Below are 6000 nucleotides of genomic sequence, written 5' to 3'. Positions count from 1 at the left end.
ACCTCAGAGGAGGGGCACGGACTCACACCTCAGAGGAGGGGCATGGATTCACACCTCAGAAGATGGACACGGACACACACCTTAGAGGATGGGCACGGACACATACCTCAGAGGACAGGCACGGACTCACACCTCAGAGAATGGGCACGGACTCACATCTCGAAGGACACTGCAGCTGTGGGGGAGCATGGCAAGAGTGTCCCTTCTTTGGGACACGTGGGTTCGCTCCCAAGTCTTGCAGGGACTGGAATGGCCCCTGCACCATTTCCAGAGCAGCATCTCCTTAAATCCCAGGCAACGGATCAGAGATGCGAGTTACGTCCATGAGACACCTGCAGCTGGCCAGTGGTTGACCAAATGTCTGGGTCCGTCGGCCCACCCACTGAACCTGTGAAACCTCATACCTGGGACCCAGGAGCACTCACAGCTGGGCTGGGGGAAGAAGCACCTGGACCCATCCCGTGGGGGATGTCCAGGGGGCTGGGAACAGGAGTCTTGTGGCGGCCTGTACTGCCATCTGGATAGGGCTGTCCTGCTGGGGAGGGAAGTCTTGTGGAAGATGTTCTCAGGGGAGAGACCCGGGGTCCGGTGCTTTCACCTGCCTGGTTCCCCGGCATCTTCTGGGGCTGTGGGTTCTGTGGTGTCAGTCAGGAAAGCCAGGCTAGAACACAGAGAAAGGCTGTGTCCCTCCCTGTGGGGGCCAGTGGGGCACCCCTAAGCTATGGGACACAGCCGGGACCACGTGCTGGCAACACAGTGGTCACCTGCTTGGTGAACAAGGCACAGGCAGGAGTTAGCCTCCAAACGCCATGGAGCTCCTGCCCAAGTAGCAGGCCTGCTGGACCACCCGGCAGATTTTGGACTTACTCACAGCCACTATTACGTGAGCCAAATACTTAAAAACACATCTCTCATGTACAGACGCACACGCACACGCGCGCAGTGCCCTGCTGGTTCTGGCTCTCTGCTGCACCCAGACTGACACAGTCTCCCTAGGGGGCGGGCTTCCTCCCCCTGCCTCCACAGCAGGCCCCCGGCTGCTCAGATCTGATTTACAGCACGGGGCCCGGCAGAGTAAAATCTGAGAGTTGGCATGAACAGCTGACGCTAAGCAGAACTGACAGTTTATGCATTTATTCAACAAATATTTATTGAGTGCATTCTGTGTGCGAGGCAGTCTGCCTTGAAAGTGCCCAAAAGTCAGCTGGGGAGAGAGCAACTCCGAGCTGACGGAACCAGGGGGTGCCTGGGGAGGGTGGGACGGCCGCGAACGGGGCCCTGCCTGAGACGGGCAGCGTCAGCAAAGCGGCTGGCTGCGCCCTTGGGTGGGGAGGCAAGAGGGGGCACTTCTTTGCTGGATCCCCCTTCAAGGGCGTCTGTGGTGCCTGCCTAGCTGGGCCCTGGCAGAAGGCAGAGCCAAAGACGCATCCACATAGCTCTGGCACTGCGCTGAGGCCCGTCGCCCGTGCCTCAGTCTCTCCGTCTGTCCTGGCCATCGTGCTGATCTCCTAAACAGACGGAGCCCTCACAGTGCCCAGTAGATGCACAGCTGCGGTGGCCGCTCCCTGGAGCACACGGGCAGGAACTGTTCCCCACTGCGCTCCGTATGCAGTCGAGAGTTGGGTTTGCCCTTTTTCGTTTTATTATTTATTTATTTTTACTTGTTGGGTCACACCTGGCGATGCACAGGGATTACTCCTGACTCTGCACTCAGAAATCACTCCTGGCAGTGCTCAGGGGACCATAAGGGATGCTGGGAATCGAACCCAGGTCAGCCGCGTGCAAGGGCAAACGCCCTACCCACTGGGCTACGGTTTTGCCCTTTTTAAAGAAAAAAAAAACTTTTACTTCATAGCGGCTTCCTCCTTTATGGTCACTCGGTGGCTGCCCACTTGCAAATCCCAGCCCCTTGGCACAGGAAAGAGGGCCCCCGAGGGTAGGGCCATCTCCTGGCCGGGAGAGCCTTCCCTTCGGTCTTCCTGTCCTCAAGCCCAGTGCCTTGCCCCCTGGGCATCCCACAAGCCCTTCCGCAGCCTTCAGTGCCCAGCCCAGATGTCACCTGCTCTTCCAGGGCGCCCCTCAGCACCCCCCCCAGAGAAGCCCAGGGCTTTGTCTGAGCTGCAACCGCCACCAGCAGTAGCAGCTGCACTGTGGTCTCTTCCCGAGTAGGGTTCGGGGGGAAGGTGGCCTCTTGTCAGCACACACGTTCTTGATGCTCTGATCTCTGGTGTGGGAAGTGTGCTCATACCCAGCGTGCAGGGTTGACCCGCTGTGCATGGGATTTGAAGGGAAGGAGGGAGGGAGGGGTGCTGGGGTGCATGTCAGCCCAGAGCTGTTTCCAATAGCATAAGCGGCTCGTGCCTGAGGCCGTGTGCCCCGGGAGCTGCCTGGAGGCCCCTGTATTCCAGGCACAGGATGAGGTACCCAAATAGATTCCTTTCTTTTAGGGGGGAGGGGATGACACACCAGCAGTGTGTAGAATAACATTGCCACAGGGAGCAATGTTTATCGGGTCACACCCATCACAGTGCTCCCGAGTCACTCCCATTCCTCTGTTTATCTGTAAACTCTTCTCTGTGCTCTCCTCCCCAGCCAGTTAATCACCTTTTCTCCCTAATCAGATTCTGTTAGCTTGTAAGATCAGATCCTTCTAAGCACACTGAACTTGTATTGTAAGTTATGTCCTTTGCATAGTTTACCTTAAAGCAATGTCCTTTCTGTATGGACACAGGAAGACAGTTAATATTATGCTCTGTAACTTGGGAGTTGATTGACTCCGAATAATATTTACTCCTGGGCATCTGCTTTCTTGACTCAGTTGCCCTTAGTTCCTAGCACCCCAAAAGCAGGGTCCCAACGAGGGACTGAATGGACCCAGGGCAAGCTGTGAGCTACCCTGGCATCGAAATGGGCCAGGCCAAAGTGCCACGATACTCAACTATAAGTTGAGGGCACGATCATGGACAAATGCTGTCATGATCCAAAAGTAAGTAACGACGAGGCCAGGGCCCTGCTGGGCTAGGAAGACTAATCTGGCCTGAGGACTGTAGTATTGGTCATGGTCCTCCCGTTGTTCATCGATTTGCTCGAGTGGGACCAGTAACGTCTCCATCATGAGACTTGTTACTGTGTTTGGCATATCGAATACATCATGGGTAGCTTGCCAGGCTCTGCCGTGTGGGCGAGATACTCTCGGTAGCTTGCCGGGCTCTCTGAGAGGGGTGGAGGAATCGAACTCGGATCGGCCATGTTGGCCGCTTGTAAGGCAGATGCCCTACAGCTGTGCTATCGCTCCAGCATATATATACATATATATGTATATACATATATATGTGTATATATACATATATATGTAATATATAGCAGTGCTTAGGAGTCACTCCTGGCAGTGCTCCATATAGGGTGCCGGAGATTGAACCTGGGTCAGCCATGTGCAGGGCAAACACCCACCCTGCTGTGCTGTCACTCCAGCTTCTAGAATTTTTTCGTTAGTTCTGATCCGGACCCCAGTGGGCCTTCGAGGCAAAGAGAAATGGGAAGCGGGTGTATCTTCCGCTCACCTGGCCTCAGCTGCCCTCTCCCTGCTGTCCCCCCCAAGCCCCTGTAACTCACGTAGAAAACACTGCCCCCTCCCTTGTGAAGGCGTGAGCACCTCTGGCTGGGCCAGGTCGCAGCCCCAGTGGGATCTGTTCTTGGTACCACCTGGCACTGCTGAGTGTGGCCCGTATAACTACAGGGGCGACTTAAAAAATTAAAAGCACTACACTGTAGCACTGTCCTCCCGCTGTTCATCGATTTGCTCGAGCGGGCCCAGTAACGTCTCCATCGTGAGACTTGTTGTTACTGTGTTTGGCATGTCGAGTATGTCACGGGTAGCTTGCCAGGCTTTGCCGTGTGGGTGAGATACTCTTGGTAGCTTGCTGGGCTCGCTGAGAGGGGCAGAGGAATCGAACACGGGTCGGCCCAGCCAGCCTCGTGCAAGGCAAACGCCCTACCACTATGCTATCACTCCAGCCCAACTAAAAGCAGGGATTTAAAAAAAAAAAACTCCTGGTGAGGGCTGGATGAGCCTCCCGGCCATATACCAAGAGCCCAGCCCAGGCTCCGGGGTGCGTGGTCTGGGGAAGCAGAGCCACGGGACAGGCTGGCGGGGCCATGCGGGGCTTTTGGTCCTTCACGAAGCCGACGTGAGCACCCAGCGTTGGGGAGCCAAGGGGCGAGAGCACAGCAGGGAGCCTGTGGCCTGCCTGCTTCTCTATCCTCGTGCCCACGGTTTGCCTGATGGGGCTTCCGGCCAACTCGCACTCGACCACGTCTGGGTTCTGCCAGCACACACTGACAGTGTCGCAGCCTTCGTGGCCGGTGCCACGGCTGACCCGGGATTTCACATATGGCATTGTCGCCCCCATGGATGATGGTGCTGGAGAAGTTCCTCATGGCATGTTGAAGGAGGTGGGGCCCGTGTCCAGGACACTCGTAGGTCGGCCCACACCTGCCCAGTCTCTTCGTATGTCCACACTGTCACTGAACTCCCGAGGGCAGGGACGGCGGTGCTGGATTCACACAGGAGGACTCTGAGGCTCCTGGTTGAGCTTGGGCTGAGGCAGGGAGAGGAGCAGTAATGGCCAGGGCCTCCGGCCGACATCAGCGCTCCTCGCCCTGCTGACTGAGGGGATTTCACTGTGTCCAGAGGCCCTAGGTTCTTTCTAAGCATTGGTTACTCTCTACCACCCGCAGAGGGGCCCCAGCTGTTCCCAGCTCTCTCAGATGCCCTGGGAAATGCCTATCTCCTGCCTGGGTCTGGCTGGCCCCACATCACCCAGACCCACCAACAGTGAAGTTTTATCTTGGTGGTTTGTTTTTCTTTTTTGACCTCTGAAACTTTACAAACATCATCTCTCTCAAGCCTCCTGCCCCCATGCCTGGCTGTCCTGGCCGGGCCCCTTGGAGGGGAGCGGGTTGAGTTTCCCTCCCCACCCCGACCAGGGCTCCGGCAGCCAAAGACCTCCAGAACCAGCCACCACCATGCTGAGACCACTCTCCACACGCATGAAGGTACCAGCAGAGGAACAAAGGCATGCGGGTCCTAGGGCTGAGATCTCCAAGCCTGCTCGGAACGGGGCTGAGCATCCTCCACCCAGATCCTCCAAATTCCAGTGGGAAGGGGTCACACCCACCAAATGGCCCCCCTGGCGCCGTGTAATCCCATCAATGGCCAAGACTCAGAGACTATAAAACCCAGCTCCCGGAAGTACACGGTCGCATTCATGGCCACACGACATCTTATCTCATTCCTACTTTGGACAAACTGGCAGGTCACCGAATGTAACCTGCCCACATGGCAGAGTCTGGCAAACTCCCCGTGGTGTACCCAATATGCCAAACACCAGTAACAGTGATGGGTCTCATTCTCCTAACCCTGAAAGAGCCTTGAATATGGCACTTTTTAAAAAATCTCAGGGCTAGGACAAAGGAAACTTTACTGGGGCCTGCTCGAGGCAATCGACGAACAACAGGATGGTCGTGATCGTGATCGTGATCTCTCTCAAGCAGCACTTTTTATTTTTACAGTGAGAGTGATTAAGAAAGGAGCGAGAGATTGGTGCCAACGGGAAATTAGCATGCAGCATTTCTGGTGAATTTATTTACTCGTGTTTTTTTTTTTTTTCAAGAAGGTCTGTCTCCTTTCAGAAAGACTGTCTAGGAACACGGAGGACAATTGGGATGAAACCTATAAATCATTTCTGATACGGTTAATACTCCACTGTAAGGCCACGGAGATGAGGGCTGAGCCGTCCTCCCCAGCTGGGGGAATTGGGGCTCTCGGGGTGTGACATTTCCGTTCTGCCGCTTCTCGCGTCCTGTGTCCTTGGAAGCCCCCGTTCTCTCACCAGCTTTGCTCTGGCACAGGGTCTTCCGAAAGGGGTGATGACTTCTCCCCTGGGGGATGCTGGAACCGTGGTGGGGATGGTCTGTGTGTTTGCTTGAGGAACGTGGTCT

General features: G+C 55.9%; 1 protein-coding gene across 2 annotated transcripts in view; it reads left to right on the top strand.

Moving 5' to 3' along the window:
* Positions 1-6000, top strand: part of GRIK4 (glutamate ionotropic receptor kainate type subunit 4) — a 221149-nt gene that overhangs the window by 192668 nt on the left and 22481 nt on the right. The gene's annotated exons all lie outside the window — the stretch shown is intronic.

The sequence above is a fragment of the Sorex fumeus genome, unplaced genomic scaffold, assembly GCF_029834395.1.
Source record: "Sorex fumeus unplaced genomic scaffold, SorFum_2.1 ptg000198l, whole genome shotgun sequence".
NCBI lineage: Eukaryota > Metazoa > Chordata > Mammalia > Eulipotyphla > Soricidae > Sorex > Sorex fumeus.
The sequence above is the reverse complement of the archived record's forward strand: the minus strand, read 5'-3'. Positions and strand labels throughout refer to the sequence as shown.